The sequence below is a fragment of the Pteropus medius genome, unplaced genomic scaffold, assembly GCF_902729225.1.
Source record: "Pteropus medius unplaced genomic scaffold, Ma_sr-lr_union100, whole genome shotgun sequence".
NCBI classification, from domain to species: Eukaryota; Metazoa; Chordata; class Mammalia; order Chiroptera; family Pteropodidae; genus Pteropus; species Pteropus medius.
In genome coordinates this window covers 36,780,511-36,804,950 of record NW_024340849.1, presented here as the reverse complement: position 1 = coordinate 36,804,950, position 24,440 = coordinate 36,780,511, and the positions used below count along the sequence as shown (strand labels likewise).

Here is a 24,440-nt window from a genome sequence, read left to right as displayed (position 1 = left end):
AGATAAAATATATTATTGCTACTCAACCAAAAATCAGAGAAAATTAAAGTAGACAGATAGAAATTTTCCTTTTTTTCCCTTTCACATAAATCAACAAGATTTTTTTTAAAAAAGCAATGAACCATGAATTTCCTAATGATATAAAAAAAAAGTAGTAGGGTTCTCAGTATTTCCTTTTTCTGGATATACAGTTTCCATAGAAAGAAGATTCTCATTTCTATGTAGTAAATGTAGAAAGGAGAGAGTAATTCGATAAGATTATATTTATGTCCATTTGTTTAAAATATTTCTATATAGTCAATATTTTACAACAATAATTTAATAAACTTTAAAGATGGAGGAATCTTCAGATCACCTAGTTCAACCTTTTCATTTTTCAGATAAGAAAACGAAGAGGGAGAGAGGCTAAGTGTTAACAATATGACGATGACTACGATAAATCCAACATTGGTTGGGTAATTACTCTGTTGGGCACTGCTCTGAGCTCTTTGCATATATTATTTTATTTTATTCTCACAAAAGCTCTCTGAGGTATTATCGTTATTATCAATTATCACTATTATTATTTTCATCTAAGGAGAAGCTCAGGTTTAGAGAGGGTGAGTGACTTACCCACAGCCACACCAGAGAAGGGCAAAGGCAGGATGTAGTACAGTTTTGACTTTAGAGTCTGTGTCCTTAACCACTGGGTATCCTTTCTCTTCTGTCCCACACTGACTACAGGGACATGCGCACTAGAGCCCAGATCCCTTGATTTCAGGTCTAACAATAAAACATAAAACTATCTGATATGTATTAGGTTATGATGAAATGCTCTCTGCAACCAATAGATCACTCCACAATGTTAAATTTCAAGTAGAAAGTCTCAATATCAATTCTAACTGTGAAACCAAACAGAACAGCACATGTGCAGGTCAGTGAGGCCTAGGAATGTGGTCGTTGGACAGAGAGGGATGTGAATGAACTTAGAGAAAATTAAGCGGGGAGGCCCGGCTCCCACTGTTGTGACTTCTGACCTTCCAGAAGGATCTTTATCATCTATCTCTCTCTGACTCCTAGGTTAAGTCTCCTCACATCACGGTCCAGTCCAAACCTAATTACATTTATAAAAACAAATGATCCATTTATGATGCTTTTTAAATTTAATTGAAAGACCGTGTCTTCCTAAAACATTCAAAATCTATAACTGTCTTCAAAAACATCCATGCTAAAAACTGCTTACCAAAGCAGTACTAAAGAACAGCAACAGTGTGTGGCATGAGTACAAATAGCTTTTCTTTTAAAACATAAACCAAAAAAAAGAAAAAAAAATTATAGGCTAGCAAGTGTAAATGATGGAGTAGGCATCTTTAAACCCTGCCTCCCAGTATCACCTTGGGCAAAGGTCTCCTCTTCTGTTGGATTTGGAACATTTGGAAACAGGCTGCCCCTGCAAGCTTTGTTCTCGTTTCTTGGGAGGATTCCTCTGACAGTTCCTAACTGCATTATCAGGATTTGTCTCGCTCATAATGGCCAATTCATTTGTATTACCACATTTAGACCTTACACTAAGCAGATAGTCACAGGTATGAAGAGTGGTCCCACGATTTCATTGGAACTGACTGTTCTGACTGGCTCAGAGGAACATACCGGCAGGAAATCAAGTCTTCCGTTCCTGTTTCCCCACCCCTTTTCAGACAGGCAGACAAACGGACAGACAGTGAGCATGTGAACGTGCCCACACCCCACAAACCCCAGCAATAAGCCTCAACCTCATTGGGGATGAACTGAGACAAAATCGAGCCCAATTCTTCATTAAACAGTTGAGGAACTGAGTCTGGGAGAAGATAAGAGATCTGCCACGTGTTCATTATAAGTGGCAAAGTGGCTCGATCCTGAGGACATCTGACCCCAAGCCCATTTTTCTTTACACAGCACTGTTTCACTAAAAGCATAAAAAATCCTTTTCCATTAATGGAAGTGTTCAGGATTCTCCTTTCCATGAGCCCTTGTTTAGCGACTCCATTTTACAACTGATCAATTTCTCAGGCCATTTTTCTACACAGACATCCTTATCCACTGGTGGAGGGCTCTACTGCTAGAATCAGACACAAAACAGTGTCAGGGACTTCCGGAGAGGCCAAGGTAACAGTGTCCTAGCCTTTCTCACGTGGTTCATGTGATGGTCCAGCTGGGGGGATGATACCTCTCAGGGATTCATCTCTGCTCTGAAAACAACTGAGTGCATTAAAGATATCTACTCTGTCAGCATCTACAAACATAGGGCGTCGGAGACCTCAACACGTTCCAAAGAATTTGTGAAGGAAAATAAACATTAGAAAGTTATTTCGAGGTTCAAAATCTGAAAAGAAAAAGATAACCCTGGGTCATATTCTAATTTTTATAGGTACACTTTGTACCTATCTTTCAGTAGATGAGAGAGGTGGCACACGAGAAACGGATCATTAAACAGTAGTGTGAAACCAGGGAAATTAACCAGCTGCTGTGAAAGCCACCTCTCTTATTCTCTGAGAAAAAGTAGAGGGTGGGGGTGGGGAGGGGAGAGCATAGGAAAAGCAGGAGTAAAGGAGCTGACTGCATAGATAAAGCATTAGCTTAGAAGTCTGAGGACTGTCTGTAAGCTAATGAACGAAAAATGTTTGATGAAAGAATAATAGTTGTGTGTGAAAGAGCTTCCATACTTTGAAATTATAAGAATTTTGTCCAAAAGGGCCTTAAAGATAATTTTATTCAATGCCTTGATTAACATAACAAGTAAGTGAGGAACTGAGGTTGAAAAAAGAGAACTGACTTGACTTCATGTCCATGTAGAAAGTTGGTGGCAAGAGACTGGCCTCCTCTCGCATAGTATCCACTAGTCCACATTGCCTGGCCATCTAACTGGCCGAAAGGCACTAGAGAGCCCTTTTCAGTCAGGCAAGGAAGTACAGTGTACAATATGGTTGGGTTTTGGCTGTATATTTTTCTGAATATATCTCCCTTCTCTCCCAGGAGGAATCTGTATGACTATCTGGGTTCTTAAGTGAGCATTCCACGTGCCTCCACCAAGCCAGAAATATAAAAAAGACCAGTAGTCCTTAAGAGCAAAGTAATCTGGCAAAAGGCTATGCACAAAAAGTCAACATGGGGAAGCTGTCCCATAGAATACAGTGTCATACAGTCCAGAACCTTTGGGAAAAATGGAGGCATGAGAAAAATGGAGGCAGAACTACCGTTTTCTGAGTGCTTTAGTTACTGGTCTTACTTCATTTGGTCTTCACACACCCCTTTCTCAGATGAGATAACTGAGGCCAGAAATGTTACATGACTTGCCTATTACACAGAGAGTCAATACTCTAGCCTGGGTGTGCTCCAGAGTCCAAGATTTTTCTATGTGACCATGTTTCTTTTCTTTCCACTTACAAGTGCTTTGGCTAAGCAAAACTAGGTCTTTGGGTGACCTAGTTTTGGGTGACTTTGAGTGACTATGGTATCAGCTCATAACTTACATCTTATTTGCTTCATCAAATCATACAGTCCAAATTTCTATCTGTTCTGGAATGAAATGAAAAGGCAGTCTCTTCTTAACTTCCCTTTCTGATCCCACCCTGATACTTGGAAGAACAAAAAGGATAGCAGCCAATATGAAGGAAAGTAACATCTCTCGGCTAAGACGGCTGTGCCAAAGAAAGAGATAAAGCAGGAACAAAGTAACAAATTATATTGTCAGAGCAAATGTGAACTTTTTGATTGGGGATGACATTTATTTTAAGTGTGCAGTGACGGCAGGGAATCTGTCAGGGTAAGACGTGGCAGAGGTTTCAGCGTTTGTTAAGAGTGTCGTGGGAATTTAGCTAAAACTGTTAAAACTGACACCATTGGCTTTTGTTAACACATTAAGCATGGGAAAAGTGCCAGTCAGCATATCCTCCATAGCATCAGTTCAGTTAAATCATCTGGAAGATGCATAAAACTGGGGGAGATAATAATGGCTACATTTTTCAACACATGGGGAGACAGAGAGGAGAAGGCTAGTGCCATTTTGATAAGAATAACAAATGATTCCTTTAAGATAGAGCTCCCAACAAGGAAAAAGGGGTGGGAGGGCATTTTTATCGACTCTGCTATATTCCTAAAGACATTTTAGTGTAGGAAACAAAGTTCACATGCTACTGCGTGATGCCAAGATTCGTAGGAGAAAATTACCCTTGATATACACACAGATGCACACACGTGGAAGTAAAACTGAAGACCTGTTTCAAACATTGTGCTTTAAAATAGACTCAATTACTACTTCAGAGTTAAGCTAAGTGAGAAAAAGCAGAAATTCAGATGTTTACCCAGTGAGATGAACTAAATCAAATGCAAAGGCACTCTTGCTTCTCCAGAAAATCTTCAAAGGAGCCCAATAAACTGAACCTTGCCTTGACCCGATTCCTCTTAAGAAGCAGATCAAAAGAAAAGAAAATTGAAAGCTTGACAATGACATGTGCTTCCAGCAATTAAATGGGTACGAGCTCTTGGTGACCACAATAACATTATATTGAAATGGCAGCCTAAGCTTCTTTGGATAAATGTTTTGATTGGAGTTGAAGAATTTCGTTCTCAGCACCCTCTGACTAGTAAATGAAAAATTGCATGTTTGCGTCACAAAAAGACTTAAGGAAAAAGTTTGGTGTTTATGTTTGAAGAGCACAAAAGACATTGTGGTGCTTGCCAAACTATGCTAGAAAATGCAACGCTTTTTAACAGAACGCCATCTGTGTGCTTTGCAAGATCTTGGGAAATGAAATATTCCTTCAAAGTTAGGAAATCCCCTGGGAGCCATTTTCCCTGAGGGCACAGAAAACTGAAATCCTGTCCAAGGGTCCCCTCACTGGCTCCACGACTAAAGAAAAGCCTTCGATTTGGCAAGACACTATGAAGCAAATGACTTACTGCCCTTTGGCAGAGACTGAACCCTGTGTGTACCTCTACTGCAGGATTTACACTCTTTGTAGTCTGCAAAGGCTCAGAGTTTACTGGTCATCTGACTTGGGATTTTCTGGTCAGCTTCCAGGAGAGTGTTTATTGTCCATAGGTTAGGGTGCGTTTAATTTAAAGCCTCTCTGCCTCTCTGGTTATCTGTAAATGATTACTCTGTGCTCAGATTTTTCAGCAATAGATTCTAATGAATATAAATAAAATAAGCCCTCGTTTTCCAATTATAGTGCCATGACCCTCTCTAAAACAATATCACCACTGACTGTAGGTGACCAGTGTAACTTTCCAGCATTCCATGTGCTAGGAAGTTTTTGCTCATTTGCGCCTGTCTGGCTTAGCTGATAAAATACAGACACAAAATTAAGGGCAAAAACATAGAAATTTGCTGCCAAGAACTGTCCTTCTATTAGGCAAACATCATCTTGTGTTGCTTAAAACACTAAGCATTTTTCCTAAAGGGCTGCTTCCATCATCCTCCCTCATAACACCAGAAAGAGAACATATGGAAGAATGAGCTTAGACCAAAAAGGATCTTTTTTTTTTCTTTTGGCTACAGGAGCAGAGCAGTCACACAGGCATAGCACCTCATCAAATAAACCAGACTGACATGGTTCTGACTTTACCAACCTAATTTCCTAGATCTTTCAAGTCTTCTCATCCATCTCTGGCTATTCCCAACCACAGGAACTCACCAGGCACAGCACCTAGGTTATTCAGACACATTACTACTGATTTTTTAAATTAATTAAAAAAAAAAAAAAATCAAGTAATTGCCACAGCGGTGTCCAAACTCAGAAAATATTTCTCATCTCCAAGTAAAACTGATTGAAATAAAGTCATTGGAACTGGCCTCATTATTGGCAGCCTTCAATGGAATAATAGCTAACTAATACATGACTTAATTCTTAATCCTTCTTTCCTCACTGCCTACCTCAAGAGGTTCGGGGACTTCTTTTTTGCAGACAAGGAGCACAATGCTCTCATGGAACAGATGTGGCTTGCAAGTCTTAGACTGGAACCTTGAGACAGCAAGACCCAGAAGAAAGAAAAAAATAGAGGTAATTGATCACAAAACTGCCATCTATTTTAACTAATGCATGGATATGTGGGTTGTTTCCTAGATTTTCATAGATATTTTACAGTAGCTTTTCTTTTACAAATTATATATAAGTTTTTAGTATCTAAGAAAGGTAGAAGCATTCTTTAACTCTTATTTTGCAATAGCTTCTATTAATTCCAGACATAAAATTCAGGAGACAATTACTTAAGAGATTCCTATTTCACATGTGTCCTTTAGTTTAGTTTTTAAAAGCAATTCTAATTAACTATTCTAATAGGTTATGGTAATTTAGTTTCAAAGTTATTAATCTGCCTACAAACAAAATTACACCTGTTAAAGACGTTCACATTGTTATCAATAGATATGCAAATATACTTGGTATTGACCTTCCCTTGACACAAACTATCATGACTAGAGAGCCTAATAAGCACTGATGTCTCACAAAACTTTGAAATGACAGATTTAGTGTCAACACATACTCTACATTATATTTTCCACACTTTGGGTCCTCGTCTTTCAGCATTTCCAACACTTACAGAGTAGGTTTTTCCCCAAAGCTAGTTTTCTATCAAATATCATATCTATGCTTTGTGACATCACAGAAACTTCCCTAATAACAATGAAATCCTAAACAAATTTATTATCATGTCAAGTTGATAATAAAAGATGAAGTCAGTCATAACTACCAAGAAGCCAGAGTCTTGTTTTTCAGGAAGATATTTTTGCCTTCAGGAATAAAGAGATGAAAAATCAAGAAAAGATAAGGTAATGAGATGGATTTTCTTGTGTTTGAGATGACTATAAGGTAATGAGATGGATTTTCTTGTGTTTCTTGTAAACTGACTTCGAGGACAATTAAATCAAAACAATTAAAATCAGTGTTGTTTAGAATAAGTTGATAGCCTTCAGTGGTGACTATATGAAGAGTAACCTTCATTATTACTTATAAGTACCCGCATTTCGAAATTAAAAGTAACATGAAATACATAGTTTTTAAAAATTTCTTTAAAAAGTTTTAAGATAACTTGCTAAATAACAAAAAACTGAAATTTCTATTATTTTATATATTTTTATTATTTAAGAACTTAAAAAAAGGAAAAGAAATATTTTCTGCCCCCAATGGGAAGGACCGATAGATACTGAAAGTTTCTACAACTCTCTATAATAAATTCAACCACTGAATTTCACATGGCAGGAAAAAATAGAAACATTTTATGAAGCAATTGTTCAATTTGTCCTTTTACTAAGTGATGCAATCAGTTATACCAATAAGATGGTAAATATTTTCACTAGTACATGAAACCACCTTTTGGCTGGTTTATAATTACAAGAAGGATGCTAACTGAATCCCTTGCTTTGTTTCAATATCCCTTGTTAGTACCATAGACCTCTCTGCCTCTCTTGTTTTTCTCAAAAGCAATTTAGAAAATGCTTGTATTTTAGACAAAAGGAGAACATTTGGTGAAAGAAAATTCATCATTAGGTATCTAGAGGTTTGTTAATAGAAAAGGCAACTCCCACAGTGTATCCTAGTGCTCAAGCCAGACACACATGCTCAGGACCAGCAAGCTGCCTTCACAGTGGGCCAAAAGTCATTATCATAATTTTATATTACATAGACTACATTGAAAATTTAATATATCCCAGCAAAAAGAGACAAAAGACATTTTGCATAATGCTTCTGTGAGCGCTCTCTCTCTTGCTACTCTTTTAGCCACCCCATGCAGATAATCACACCAGGAAAAAGAAGTTCATTACCTAAGCCAAATCAAAATTAGGCTTTTCTTTTTGATAGGGAACTTCATTAGTAAGCCCTGTCTTATACAGCTGGGAGATTTGATGAATCTATCTTAGAGTAATAATTCAGTACAATCAGCCACCATTTTAAGTTTTATATCTTTATTAAAGAAAGTAGAAATATACAAACTAGATACACACAGATGTATCTTTAAAGATGTTACATCAAAATGCTAACTAAAATCACTTTTGGATATTTAAAACATTCTGGAGTGATAGAAGAAACCCAGGTAAGAAGAAATGCAACTCTTTGCTACCTAGCTACCCATGATTAAGGCTTTCAAGGGGAAAAATAAATCAAAGAAGGCAAAGCTGAAACACTTGAAGTTGAGGAAAGCGGATATTTATTGAAACTATTCAAATGAAAACATCTTCAAAATTTAAAGTTAGCCTTTGATTAACAAGAAAACACAGGAGGAAAGAGTCATTTTAGAATTCTTCTTAAGATAAAGGCTAAAGATCTATTGTCCCTACACACTGCCCAAGAAAATATCCACTGCAGTGCTGAGTCCCCGTTTATATCATACAAAACCCAGTTATCCCACAGACATGGAACAAAGAGCTCCATTCTCCCCTTTGTGTGACCCACGTATGTAAGTAAGTACACCAGCATGCAAGAGATCTGCTGGCTGCAGACGATTGTTTGTGGAACTCCTCCAAGATTGCACCCTTTCATGCTGAAAAATCCTATCTCTGTAGCCCTGGTCGTGGACATAGTTTTCCACACTGTGCTTGAAGCTAACCCTGACTTTTGTAATAAGACTGAAGCTTCAATATCATGCAGGGCTTCTTTGGCCATTGTCCATTATGCTTTTTCTTAACCATACAAAACCAGCTCTCCTTTAAGAGAAATATCAGTCTCACTTTGCCACGTCTCCCTCCTCTTATTGGCGCCCATGAATCTACCCAAATACTTACATCAATATTATTGAAAGAATGAGTCCTGAATTCCTCAGGGTTAAGATTTTTAAAACAGAGAAGATGTTTCTAGGTCTCTTTGGTATTATCAATCTACAATTTTTAAACCTGTATAGTGAGCAAAGCTTATGGTAAAAGTATAACAACAACAAAAAGCAAAAACAAAAACAAACCTCTTCTCCCTGGTATTAGATGTCACTTCACTCATATTTAAATGGTAGAAGTGCTTAAGAGACAAATTCCACTTGACTTAAGCTTGAATCAGTCACTGAGCATAAATGGCCCAAATGACAAATCCTGACTTCCAATACTGTAATCCTCAACAGCCTCTTTTTGAGAAAGGACAAAGAGTTTAAGGAGTTCTTGGTTTAAAAATTTAAAAGAGTAAATGCTTTCCTACATTTACAACTATTTAAAACTCACTCTCAGAGATTTCAGAAACACAAATAGCACTGTAAAGTCTAGCTTCCCCATAGGTTGGATTTAACTTTTTCAGATTAATAACATGGTCCATGTTATTCCTTTCTAATGTTTAATCTTCTGAAAATTCTACAGTTCTTCTGAAAACTGTACAGTTTACATACCATTTGCTGCTATGGACAGAAACGGAAAGTAGAAATGAAACATTTCAAGATATAACAACATGGAGAAACTTTTTAGAAAGGGAGATGATTACAATAGTTCTCATTTACAAAGTCTTAACTGAGTACCAGTCCTGATGGTAAATGGTTTTTTTCCCCCTTAAAATAACCCTGTCAGTTAGCTACTACTATTATTCCCACTTTGTGAATTAGGATATTGAGTCTTTGAGAGGTTCAGTAACTTGCTCCAGGTCACACAGCTGGCAAGCAGAGAGGCTTGGATTTATACTCATCATCTGACTCCAGTGCCGATTTCCCTAATCACCATGTTCTCCAACCCTCCCAAGCAAGCTATGAACAATAAGTGACTCCAGGGGAAAAAAAAAGTTGCTTAATTCTCACAGTTGTCATATAAGTCATTCGTGAAAATGCCCTTCTAGGCGTCCTTTAGGGCCAGGAGATATAAAAAGCATTTAGATAAAAAGAAAATAGGCAGGAAGTTCTACAGAAAACTAGAAAAAATATAGAAGGAGAAATATATGAAATATGGGCATATTTTATACCTTGATTTTGGTTTCTTCGGAAAAAAACAATTTGTCACTTTATTATGTGGTTTTATAAAAAACACCTTTATTAAACAACCAACTTTCACTTTTATAACCCTTGCTACTTTGCTAGTTTAATCATAACTAATACTTTTTACACCATGTCATTCTCTAGTTCTCCTTTCTCTAACCAAAAAAATTGGGTAGATCAAAGCCCAGTTCAAGTCCTCTTTCCCCTTTGCTGACTCAGTGATATAATATAGTACTATTCTTAGAGTCTCTAAAATTTATCCTTCTCATATGACTTTTTATCCATGTTACATTATGTTGTGATCATCTCTGTATATTTATGTCCCGTCCCCGACTTGCAACCGGAGTCTATACTCCTGATGGCAGGAGCCATATCTTATGTGTTTATAAGTGAAAAACAAAACAAAACTAGATGCTCAAAGATTACCTACACATCATGTATAAGATACATAACCATAATTCTTTCTGCTTTGGTTTTCTCCTTTCTGAATCTTTAGAGAATACAGAGCAGGGCAAATATTCTAAAATCTGAGATTTTTAAAGATACCAATACATACCAGTGCACAGTTAACAAGACAACTGCAAAGTCAGCAATCAACATATGCCAAACAACCGACAAATGCCAACAATAAGAGCGAACACAGCAATAACATCAACAATTAACAAAACAAGTGAAAACAAGGGTCTTGAGATTTATCTTTTATATTAAGGTTTAATAACATTGTCTAAAGAGGCATTTTTACATATTGTAGAAGAAAGTCGTGGGTTAGTAGAACCCTTGATACTTGGCCATGAAAATCAATCAAGTATCAGCCTGAAAGGGACCAAATATATGTGCAGTTATATATATATATATATATATATATATATATATATATATATATATATATATATATTTAAATTTCCCTCACATTCAATTGCAATTTAGTCCAAGTTCAGAAAATCCAGTTCAGCTATTTTCTTTTTCAGCAGATTTCCACACATTATTAGAAGTACACAGTTAACCAGGTTTCATGCAGTAGACAAAATGGCATTGTGGGATTACATTAGTTCGACAGCTGCTTTATGACTATAGCTTCCAGACCAATTTATTTAATATTGATCTTTAAACAAACATCAGTACAAATAAATTTGAGCACTCTAGTCCTGAGATTTTATATCTATAAAAGAGGCCTATATTCAGAGAAGCAGGGCTGCTTGTATTTCTGCCTTTGATTCTGTTTTCTTTGATCCTACCAGGTATCAAATACATCAATGCCAAATTAAAACAAATCCATCTTTAGATAACACTCTGTTTATAATCTTTCGTGCAGAAAAAGAATTTTTCTATCAATAACTTCCAGCAAGCATTTTAACTGATCTTTTCATTGCTTTATTCTGACTATTACTACAAAAGGCAGTGGTGCCCTGTCCTGACTTGAGCAGCCTACCTGGCTCTACCTGGAATATCTGCTAGGAAGGGCTGAGTTCCATTCCCCCATCTCCATGCAGCTTGCTCTCTTTAACAATTCTAAGCCAGTACCAGGGACACACCAAGATCCAGCTGCCCCCTACTGAGAATATTGCTGCACAAAGCTAGGGTTCGGGAGGCCAATCTCAAGACTTTTACGGGACTACAGTTGACCATTTGGAGGAGGGGACAGCTGGGTGCTAAATATAAATGGGAAAAAAGACTTAGATAGGGAAATAGATAATGAATCCTGGGATTAAACACTCGATTCAATTAGGCAGGCATATATGAATGTGAGGCATAAATGGACCCAACATAATTATTTGCACAGGACTATTTATGTCCTTCTTAGTTATCCTGATTGAATACAGATAGGAGGCTCACCAGGGAATGGATATTCCTGTGGTCTAGAATTGGGATGAAGTTCAGAGCTTTTGGTCACAATTCATTCATGTCTGCCATCTGTTTTATGTTCATTGAGGTCTACAGATTTTTCAAAGAAATGAAGTTTCTCTTCTGTTCTTTTCTCTCCCTCCTTCCTCTTCCTCTCCACCCTTTCCTTCCTTATTTTCTTTTAAATAAAAATATTCTGGAAACAGAGTAGGTCAATGGAAAAGTCTTTATGAGAAATTAAAAATCCCTTCAGCAAAATATTCAGTTTTTTTCCAGACACCTTTAACCTATACTATCAAAGGAAGCTATATCTGCTCTGAAACTGTAAGATAATGATTTTCTTTGAGTTATAAATTTTGGTCAATGAAGGATTGTTTTTAAGAACACGTGAATTAAAAAATCTTGTTCCTTTGTCATAAATTAGGGATCAAGGAGAAATTGAAAGGACACAGTATTTTAATGTTTAACATCAGAGATGCATAAAAGATACAATTATTTAAGACTACTATCCCTCAGCAAATCTAAGAGCTTGATGCCATAAATAAAACAACAAATTCATTATTTATATAAGTACCAGCTTCTGCTGTGCCCTTTTTCAGCGTGCTTACTTGAATGAACTTGGAGCATTATACAAATGTACAGAAGAATAGCATCTATCACATCTTCCTAATTTGAAAGAACTCTTCTTTTCTTCTTCATCAAGCCACTAAAACAATTTATATTCTAAGGTAAAAAGTGTTCAAATGTAGTCCACGTGTTCAAATGTAGTGTACTCTCTGGTCCCCAGGAAACAGATTAAACTGTAAGACACAGGTATTTGTCCGCTTGGCTGATGAACCTAAGAGAGGACGCAGACCCTCCATGTAACTGGAAGGCAAGGATTGGTGCTACCATGGAACCTCCATGATGTGATGGCTAGGCCAGCCAAAGAGGAAGGCTGTGTGTGTTGTGGGGTGGGTACAACATGATTTTTTCATCATAGAATTACTAGGAGGATCAAATGGTAAGAACACATGTAAATCTTCTCTGATAACCAGATAACAAGTCAATATAAGGTTAACGTTCTTTCCTAATTCATAATTATCATTATAAAATATCTACAAAAGCAATAATTTTATTAAAGGAAGTCTACGTTTTATTGCTAATATAGGCTTCTATAGTGATTGATGTTTAAACCAGCCCAAGGGCTGGGATAGGTGAAAGAACTAGTCTTCTCTCTTGGTGCACCCCTTAGCACGCCAACCTCCCATATGTTCCATCTACACATCACTAAGTAAATTCCCATAAAGCATCACTTCTACTGAGAACTTGATTGCTTTTGTATATCATTCTCACTGCATCCTTTGCCTGGCTGATTCTCAAGGAGTTGGGGGCAAGTAGATGAAGGGAAGATATGCCCCAGTCCTGGGTACTCACATCCATGGTGATAGTCTATGATGAAAGATGAGTCAATGGTACCCATGAGACTCAGTGCGACCTGGGTGAGCCATGGTAACTGATGGTGTAAGTCACAGATATCAGCTATGTTCTGACCAGAGAAAATGCTGAGAACCAGGCCTCTGCAGACACTTCCATTAAAACCTTTATAATGGTGAGCATGTGATTATTGATATTTTACCTTTTACCTACTGACCAAGAGCAATCTGAGATATACTCAGCGTATCTTGCCATTTTCAATCAGTGACAGAGTTCCTGGCATAAACCAGATGAGGAATGAATGAGCACAGGCTAGAGAACAAACTCAGAGGAGAGGTGATGATGGTTTTGAAACCACGACATATGAGTAGAGTTTGAAGGAACTAGTGGATGTTGATCTTGGAAGAGAATCAAGAAAAGAGGCATGTCGGCTGCAGTAAAATATACAAAGACTTTATCATTGTAGAAGAATTTGTTTTTCTCTATGTGGACTAGTGGATGGAAACTTCAGAGACAGGTTTAGAGCATCTTGAGACTCCTTCATCTCCCATACCTGCTGAGTCGTAACTTCTGAATATTTCTGAGTTTCATTGCTTTCCCATTTCTATTGCCATAGTCTTCGTTCTGACCCTCTCCTAAATCTCTTGGGCTATTTACATTTCCCTGCATGTGGTGTCTCACCCTTTTAATCCCATTCTCTACTTTGTTCCAGGTCTTACTATGTTGTCTCCTGGTTAAAATCTCTTGGAAACTCTCCACTGTCCTCATAATAAAACTCAACTACCTTGCCTTGGAAAGAGGGTCTTTGATGATCTAGTATCTCCCTTAGTCTTTTAACTCCATGCTTTAGACATACTCTTCTCTCTGAATAAATACTCTATTCCCCTGGACTTCCTAGGGGAACCTGTACTCATTATTCAAGATTCTGCTCAGAAGTTTCTTTTACAAAGCTTTCCTTGACCCTCTCAGGCATGCCCATGCAGTCACTTCTCTGTCTTTGCATAATACCTTGTGATTTTGTACATTTCAATGATTTATATTATAACTATTATTATTACCTTGAGGAAAGGTAACGTTCTATTTTATCTCTGTATCTCATTTACTCAATATTTAAATAACTTTGTTGAGTAAATAAGTGAATGACTGAATGATTCAGTCTTTAAGTAGAACTTCAAACACTGGACCAGGCTCTTTTGGGAAGTATTGAGTCTTTAGGTGTTCAGCTGGCAGGCTGCACTAAACTTTTATAGGTTCTTCCAAGTCTTTTCCTCCACCTGTGCTTCCTTAGGGCTCAGTGAGCAACGGGGTAGGAGAGAGTCAGGCAGGCATATGCGTAGAAGTTTAATCAGAGTTTTCTGTTCAGGCAAGTAGACTATTCAAAATTCAGAGCTAGCTTTCATAGTGCACACATGATAAACTAGTACAGAACTTAGGTTTAAATATTAGAAAAGCCCCCACAAATAAGCCAAGACTGTCAGGTGCAGTAAGAGAGGGTTTTATGTAGGGACTCATACTGCACAAACAAAAAATGATTGTTTATAAACTGAAGACTTAAGCAAAGTCCTTTCTTGTGGGATAAGGGTCAGCAGATCTTACGCTCTTGAGGTTGGCTCCTAAGGGTTATTTCTTACACAAGAGAGCGTAAACACTGAGATACTATTCCAGTGCCTACAGAGCTCTCCCAGAGTTTTAAAGGGTAATGATTCAAAAGTACTATTTTTATGAATCCATACTGTGGAATCTTTCTACACAGTTTTTACGCACTAGCCATGTGGAAGATCACAGAGCCCTATGTTTAGGCATTTATTTCGTGCACTTTAAAGGCAATTTAGAAAACTGTACTCTAGTGATCCCCAAACTCAATGCCCCTCCCTAAGTGCCCAACCAATTACCAAGAGTATGTTTTTACTGCTAGAGAAAATTTAACTTAAAAAAAGACTTTTAAATCTGCTACTAATGAGAGCCTGAAAAATTATCATCTTATGTTATGATAAGCAGAAGAATGCCTTTTAACGGAAAACTGTTCTCTGCCTAAATTCATCTTCAAGTTTTACACGTAAGGTCTAAGAACTGCTACAGATTTAATTTCATGAGTAGTGTATTCAAACTCTTTTTTCTACTCTTAAATGTAGCCCTTGTCTATTTTTAATACTTTGTTCGCATTAGTAAAAATAGCATAATTACCAGAGATGAGGTTAAATTGAAAAGTTAAGGTTACTACTCTTTTACAAGAGTCACTGAGATAACCCTGCTAGAAGTAACTGTTACTGAAATCTGATCAAAATACCTCCAAACACTTAAGAATGTGTAGGTATCTATCTTTTAACACAAACTATGAGATCTTTTAAAAAATAATTACCTACAAATGGCAAAGCAGTCAGTTAAGACCAAAGGTGCTTACAGTTTAAAATGTGAATTTTTTAAAAGGTGCTGATGACTGTGTTTAATAATAAACACATTTTGGTCCATGTAGTGAAATTACTATGTATATCTTGATGCTGTCAATGTGGAGAATTTGGTCAGCTAAGATTTCAAGCTGCAATTGAGCCACGCTAATATTTTAAGTAATTCACTGTGTCATGTAGATGGAAATCTTACTGTCACAATTCTCTAATAAAAATCTGTGCTTTTAGATTAAAATTTTACTTCCTCCACTATTTATAAAAATTCCCTCACAACAGTATTTATGAAGTCATAAAGAAGCCTGCTTGGCCCTGCCCCCTTTTCTGTTATGTTCTGGTATCCAGGATAATGAGAAGCTTTGGCAACATGGCTTCAGGTTGGAATTAAAAGCCTAAAGCTCTTCCCACTCTGATTTTATGGGGCCTGGCTGCTGAGACTTCACAGGACCTTGCTGAAACGACCTGTCTACTTCAACTCCACATGGTCCCACTCCGGCTAGGCCTTTGGATCAAACCCTTCTCGTGTGAATACAGACAGCGTCTGGGAAACTGCGGTGCGGATGTCTCCACAGAGAATCACAGATGCTGTCAGGAGCGAACTTCACACTCAAACATTTGATGCATTTTAAAAAGGGATTCAGCCTCAGACTCAAACAGGCAGATGGATCCGTCTAACACTTCAAAGGCTTTAGCGGGATTGCATTTTTTCCCCTTTGTCCCATAACCCATTTCACTTGTCCTCCTTCTCCTCCCCAACGTGCCTTTGCACAGTTCTAAAGGAAGTGACAAAGTCTCACCCATCACAATAGAACACAACAGAACGAGCACAGACACTTTAATTCTCTTATATAATCCTGAGCTTTTCCAGTTCTAATATCGATGATTCCAAGAAATCAGGGATGGGCAAAGGGAGAAGGAGTCATAGAAACAGGGACAAGATGAAAGAAGCAACAAGAAAACACCCAGTTTTGTGTTCTGTTGTCCCTGCAAAACAGTGAGCATTTTCCAAATTTGAACTTGCTCTGCCCAAAGAGTCAATTCCCATTAACAAAATGAAGGTATCCTAGATTGCAAGAATTGATGATTTCATTCTGGTTCAAGCCATTTAGGAAAAAGTCCTAAAGTCAAATGACCTTTTCTTTAAAAGGCTGTATTTCTGAAACTATTAAAGCAATTACTAAATTAGAAACACACTGTGGCCTGAAGCTGCTGATTTCCACACAAGTTCAAAAATCACTACTGCTATTTCTCCATTAATTAACCACCAGGATTTACACAAGTTGGTCAATTGACATGGAAGGTAGACAAAGGATTTTCCCCCAGAGACATCCAGAAATAGGTGTATATCTGAGTCATGCTCCCTCTGAGTTATGGGAATTGATGCCAAGAAAAGAGTGAGGATTCTAAGGAACCTTAAGGTAGAAGTAGAGTACGAGGAGCAGAATAGGAAAAGGGGGCTTCAGAAGTTTTAATCAATCAATCAATTAAGTTCTTATAAGCTAAGGCATCAATGTGATCCCAAATAGTGGAAGAAGAAATTTTAACTGCCCTTTAATACTCAAGTTTAATGGGAGAGTGGAGATAATATTAATAGTTACTTATATGAAGCCACTTGTAAATAACCCAGATCAGATCATATATGGATTAAGATTGCCAAGTATAGGAAAGGTGGAACAAGCTGTTTCTTTTAAAAAGGCATCTATATAAGAAGTATGATAGAATGTACTTTTGGATAAACTCAGAGAAGATTAGACTGAAAAAGACATTAGAGATTGTCTAGTAGGAAAATCCCCTTTAAAAATAAGGTGAAATGGACTTGCTTAAAGTCTTTTGGTGAGAATGGCAGAGCCAGACTGAGAATCCAGTTCCCATCAACAACCAGCCCTATAACCTTTCCATGATGTACGTGCACTCTATTGTGGGGATTTCGCTGTATAAAAATCTACATGTCAATGATCTCTATTTAAGAAGAAACATTTCCTCATGCTCCTTACCTCTTCAAAGCAGAGATGCAAAACTCACACATGTGCGCACACACACACACACACACACACACAGAGGAAGTACTTAAAAAAGTCTTAGGAGCTAAGTGAAGAGAATGGACCTGACTTAATCCATTCAGGTCTTGACTTAAAGTCTGTATGATGTCTACATTCACGTTTCAAGCAAAAGTATTTTCTTCGTCTGTTGAATATAATTGCAAAGACTGGTGTCCTTTATATATATCACAATTTAAAATGTACACAGCACATTTCAAAATAATTACAAATTAAAAACATATGTGTATTAAACACCATTAAAAAGACAAATAGCAAAAAAGTAGAAAAATAATAAATTGAAAGTCAAATATCACATTGCCTTAAATGTGAATTAAAAAAAATACTAATTCTTAACTGACATAAGGCATGAATAAGCTCTAAAATACAAAATAGGATCTATAGCCATGCCACCCTGAACAAGCCCAATCTTGTCTGATCTCGGAAGCTAAGCAGGGTGGGCCTGGTTAGTACTTGGATGGGAGACCACCTAGGAAGACCAGGTGCTGTAGGCGTAAAAAATAAAAGAATAAGGGATTGTAAGCTGACAAGGTCCTTTTGATCTGTGAGGTCAACCAAGGGTTATCTCGCCTAAAAATGAATGAATGAATGAATGAATGAATGATTAAATAAATAAATAAAATACAAAATAGGAATGGTGAATAAAGGATGAAAAAAATCAACTAGTGGTAATCAATTAGTAGTAAAAAATTGAAAATTAAAATGAGGTATTGTTGGTACAAATCGGATGGAAGTTTTTAAAATTAAAAATCTTTATTTTTAAAAAGCCTATTATTAAGTATGGTCAAGGGCATGAGAAAATGGATGTTCTCATACACCGTGGAAGACAGTGTGTATCAGTAAATCTTTTCTGACCAGAATTTGAAAATTCACATAAAAAATAAATAAACATTTTTAAAAAATAATTAATTCATTAATTAATTTAAAAAGAGTATTGAGAATATTCTCATACTTTGTTACTCATAAGAATTTATTCAAGGGAGATAATCAGGGGTAATGATACATTTTTATGGAGAATATTCATTAGTGTTGTTTAGAACAGCAACATAATGCTAATAATTTAAAATGTCCAACTCAGACTCTGCCCAAGTGCACTGCTTAACTAAAGATGAGCACCAGTATAGGAAAGGCTGTTTTGCAAATTAAGGCATATAAAGTGTCAGTGTATCTCAGTGGTTTAGAACACAATCTCTGGACCTCAAACTGCTCAGTTCAAATGTTGCCAACTATTAGCTTTGTGGTCTTGGGTAAGTAACTTCATCTTTCAGTTTCTTCGTTTCCTCAAATATAAAATGGGAATACGGTAGCACCTACCTCATAGAATAGTTACAGTTTAGTTAAATGAATTAATATATTTATTTATAAGACTACTGACAAATAATACACCCTTAATAAGTGTTAATTATATCTTTGATATATTTGAAGAATATATAATGACATGATAATTTGTGTATTATATAGCATTAAGAAAAGCAAAAAACATTTATATTACATTGTATAGTAAGATTATGTACATATTTAAGGTATATACACATATGTGTATATTTGTATAAAAGGCTGAAGAAGAAAATTTTGAAAAATATATACCAAAATGTTATTATTTGGCTCTTAGAGCTGAGGCTGTAATTCATTTTTTAAAATATTTTACTGTGTTTTCCAAATTGGCCATAATCATCGGAAATACTGATTATTCAAAGAAAAAAATAAGAATAGTTTTTCTGTATCTTTATTCTCTGATTATTAGAGAAGAAATCTTCAGAGAAAAAGGGAACATCATTATGTATGAAACCACTAAGATGAAAAAATGGAAGCTCCATGAACCGTTTAAGAAGTTGAAAAACACAGGGCAGAAAAAGAGAAAGGAAAGGAAATAAGAAGAGTAGAAAATACCAAACAGAAAAAATGAAAGAATAGCAAGCAACTATGTAAAACTTAGGAGATGAATAAGAACGTAAAATGCGGCCGAAGGCTGTGCATGTCACAAATCTGCCTGTAAAAAGTGGTTTTGCCAGGTCACCCCTGTTTGCCAGAGCCTCTTTATACTGAAATGTAAAGTGATGCTGCTACTTTAGCGGCTTTAGGATACGGTTACAAGAAAATGGTTAAAGGTAACTGAGAAGCTGATCATTATCCATTAAGCTGTGCTCACTTGGCATGGCAGGGTATGTTCTACAAAGTGAGCTAAACAGTTTCTTCCATGACAATTTTCTTTTTATTTCCTTCAGAGTACACTTATTTGCTATTTTTCCAAAAGTTGGGATAACCTCGGAATCCAGGCATATCCTGAGGACAGGGGAGAAAGGAAAACATGATCGAATGATAGAAATACAGTGTTTCCTCCTGTAACTGGCTAGGAAAGAATCTAAACAAGGAAACGTGTAAAGCAGGAGTGTTGCTTTCTACAGAGGAGGAACGACTGACGCTGAATAACAGAAAGGGACCACAGAGGTAAAGTGGACTGTGTCGGGCTGTAAAATTGATAACTAAGTAACTATGCCATCTGTGCATAACGAGGGGATGTATTTGAGTTAGGTGTGCCCCGATTCTGTGGGTTAGTGCAAAAATCAGCATAGTTTGGTCCACATAGTAAATACTTGGGAGAGAGAAACTGTGAACCTTGACAGGGCCTGGAAAGAATAAAAGGTCTTTAAAAAGGCCAGTTCAATACATTCAATGGAGACATTTCATATCAATGTCAACTAAATTACACTCGCTCAGAAAGGCTCAGGGCTAGCTATTTGGGTTTGGAAAAGTTACTTGGCCTCTGTCGGCCTCCTCGCTATAAAATCAGGATAACAGTATAACCAGGTTATACTGGAGGATTAAATGAGACAATTTAGGTAAAAAAGCTCAGCTCAATGCAAGGGATTCTACAAATGAGTGCTGAAAAACAGTATTAAAAAATAGCAAAAGAAAATAGACTTGTTCATTCATAACTGTATCAGGAAACGCTTAAGGAAATTTTCTGGGAGGATTAGAGATGGGAAAATGAAGGGGTACATGGGACACCAGACAACCCACCCTCAAGAACACTCTTAAAGTTCAAAGTGGAATTCTGTTTGACAAAATGGGAATGAACCATCAAATAGTTATTTTAGTAGTGTATTATTCCAGCCATCTTGGCTGGCAAGGCATTATATACAGAACTCGTGAAAATGAAATTGGTAAGATTTTGCCCATCGGAGGTGAGTAGGCAGTCACCAGTGCACTATGGGAATTTTGCCTTTATGGTGTTGACCTAGATCTATTCCCAGGTGAATTAATGCTTCTCTGTCACTTTAACTATGCAGAGGATGAATGAATAAATGAATGAATGAACGATATGCATTTTGCTGAGTTCCACACTGCCGACTGATTTGAAACAGGCAAGAAAGAGCTCTGTTTAAGAATTCAGTTGCAAGAGCAAAAGCTCACTTGTGATTCTTTTATACACAGGCACACATGCACACAGCACACACACACACACTTACACACACACTCCAGATTTCCTTATGACATCATTCCATTCAAATGGATTTTATTTACTACTCTGTCTGGTTTGGAAGTAAAATTTCCATCGATAAGTTCACACATAAGCATTTCTTCAGTTTTGTGTTTTTTATAGCACTTTGTATATTCCCATAGTGAGAAGAAAAACAAAAACCAAGGTGAGAATTCTTTTGATATTTCCACTGCTTTTTATATGAAACAAGAAAGCCGTATGCCACAATGGGAATTAGAGATGGCATTTGGGGAGGTTGCCAATTTTTAGGGGAGTGTGTGAGTGTGTGTGTGTGTGTGTGTGTATACTGTTTTCTGCTAGAGTTACTATAGTAGATAATTCAAAATAAAATTCAGCAGGTCCTGATGTTAAATTTTGGGCACCAAGCTGAATTTAGGGAAAGCAGAAGTACCAGGCCTCTCTGGGGACTTGGTCTAATACCTCCTGAGGCCCCTGGCTCAGCTGTGGCAAGCTAATAAGGTTACCCTGAAGCAGATGCAGTTGTTAATACAGATGTGGCATGGGACCTCCTGAGGCAGGTCACAGTCATGATAACTCATGGTCATATGCAATATACTCATTATGAAAGCTTGTGACGGGAGCACCTCACACTAGAGGTATTATAGTGCGTCACACTCCCTTTGTCTCCTTCTTTCTCAGTTCACCTGATGGAAGACAGGCTAACTAATAATTTTATTCACACACACACACACACACACAGACACACACAGTGTTTGGCGAGGGAGTTTTGTTTGGGACATTTTCTCTTCAATGCAGAGGGTTTTAAATCATTCTCAGGCAATTGAAGTTATTGGAGAAGAATGTATAGAAAATCTCATGGAAATCAAGTGTGACAGCTGGTGTGGGGGTCCAGAAAAAGAAACTGTCACTATTTATGGACACAATGGAGAGGAATGGTTTTTGGCAGCTAGTTTCAAGGTTCATGGTGTGTGGTGAAATGGCTAATACTGTAGATAAAGACTGATTATAAATAAAATGGTGTGTTTCTTCAATTCTTCCCACTGCTCACAGTCTAAAATGATACATTGGAGAACACAGATATAAACTACCTGATTTCATTTTACTTAAAATCTTTTTGAAGAGAGTGAGCTGATTTGGAAATTACAATATCACAGAATGTCCTGAATGAATGAAAGATTGCATGTACATTTTGCACACTGAAGCGATAACTTTGAAAATCCATGCTGGTAACCTGAGTTAATGCAGGAAAGAGCTGAATAATGTACAGAGAGTAGGTGAAGCACTAAAAAAATCTGATTTGTTCGATATTCTCAGACTAATGGAGCACTGCAACCCTTTTGCTACTAATATTCTGATTTCTAGCCCTAGAAGACAGACAAGCAGGTTGACTTCTAAAATTCCCCAAACACTTTGTAAACAAGGATGGCAGGTCACAACATGATAAGCAGTAGCTTCTGGACACATGGGAGCTGCCTTCTGTGGGATGTCCAAACTTCTCAATCCTTGGGGGAGTGGGGCTGCAGGAAAGTAAATGTAAGTAAAGTTAAATCTCTGTAAATCATGTTTTCCCAAGAGGAACTCTGTTGCTGGGGCCATCCTTTAGCTAGTCTGAACCAATTTTTTCTTCTTCTACAAGTGATCATGAGAACAACTGTACTTCCATTTGAAATCAAATGCTCAATATTACAAATAATAGCTTTGATGAAGTTATAATTGATATGACAAAGGCTTGACATTGGTATGTGAGAATAACTATCATTCTAAGATTCTTGCAAATGAAGACCTGCAAAAAAAAATACGCTTCAATCAAACTAAAGATAAAAAATTAAGTTAAGAATAATGGTTGAAGGACATAAAAGCAAAGTGTTATTTCAAATATACTAGTATAATGTATGGAGATGTGGGATTCTATGTTAATTCAAAAGGCAATGTTTCTAAAGGACTTTTATATCACTAGATCTCTTTTTCTGTGACACATAAAACCACTGTGATTTTCATCATTTAAGTTTACTCATTCACTCATTCAGTCCATTAATCAGTCATCCATTCAACAAGCTTCTCGTGTATGCCAATAAATTTTAAAATGTTTTCTATAAGTTAGAGATTGTAAAACAAGTTTAATAGGGTTTGTCCATCAGACCAGACAGTCTGTTATTTAATATAAGAATGCAGTGAAAATGATTGACAAAGATGCTTCAATAATAAAATCCATATCAAACTTGAGTATAGGTTTAGGGTTGAATGTGGCTCCTAAAAAATGTAGAAATCGAAATTAAGTAAGTTTCTCTGTGACTATTTTTATCAGAACAAGATACTTATAGTCATATTTCTATCAGAACAAGATACTTATAGTAATTTAGGTTCAGTTTTTTAAGCTGTATCTTGCAGTGGGCATTAGGTCAGATTTTTAGTTTGTAGTTAACAAGCCTTGCAGGGTTTAATATGCTGAGATCTGACTCACCTGAGCTGTAAAATATATTCGCTATTTAACTATTAATCTAAAGATCAAAATAGCACTTGTGTATATTTTTCTCAATTGCCCCTTCTCAATTTTATTATTTTATTAGTAGGGAAATAGAAATAAGAAGAGACTATAATTCAGGATCACACAGCTAGTTAGTAGCTGGATTAGATCTAGAATGCTCGCTTTCTAATCAATGATCCAAGGTTTATATACCTTAGGTCATATGACTTTAATCGATTTTAAATTACTAACGTTAGCATAGTCAATAATATCAGAGGACAAAACACAGCAGAGTATGAGAAATAAAATGGATCCACATATGTTCCGTGCAATGCAACTATGGCCTGAATCAAACAGAACAGTGAGATCCAATCGACCACACAGATAACGGTCTTCGTTCAATTCATAATAAATTGATAACATTATTTTTATGACAAAGATGGCTCAAAGATTTAAAAGTTGCTGGACACAATAATTAGAATTAAGATCAGTCTGGTTTATATCAAGCCCCTTTTTAGCACCATGTTATTGGTTTGGTCCGACACCATCCCCTGCAGTGTGTGGAGACAGGCCAGGAGTGTGAGGGCTGCAGAGCAGAGCAGGAAGAAAATCAACTGTGAAATTGGTAATTTTATTGAGTTTCACGGGGGGCTTTGTTGTTAAGACACAATGCAATTGGAACAGAACGCCTGTGGTAACACCATGCACACAGTGTCCATTTCATGGCCAAAGGTAAACTGTCTCTAACCAAAAGTTACATATACACACATCCCTCCTCAAAAGCATTTTGCAAAGTGGAAAAGAAATAGATCTGATGAATGGCTAAGTTGCAGGTATGGGGGCATTGCCAAAACATAGGTTGAGTGTGGAGTAGTGTGTGTGTGTGTGTGTGTGTGTGTGTG

At 36.9% G+C, this 24,440-nt stretch overlaps 1 protein-coding gene and 1 pseudogene across 5 annotated transcripts in view; one reads left to right on the top strand and one right to left on the bottom strand.

Moving 5' to 3' along the window:
* Positions 1–24,440, bottom strand: part of ZNF521 (zinc finger protein 521) — a 265,922-nt gene that overhangs the window by 70,948 nt on the left and 170,534 nt on the right. The gene's annotated exons all lie outside the window — the stretch shown is intronic.
* LOC120590314 (uncharacterized) lies at positions 17,988–18,105 on the top strand (annotated as a pseudogene).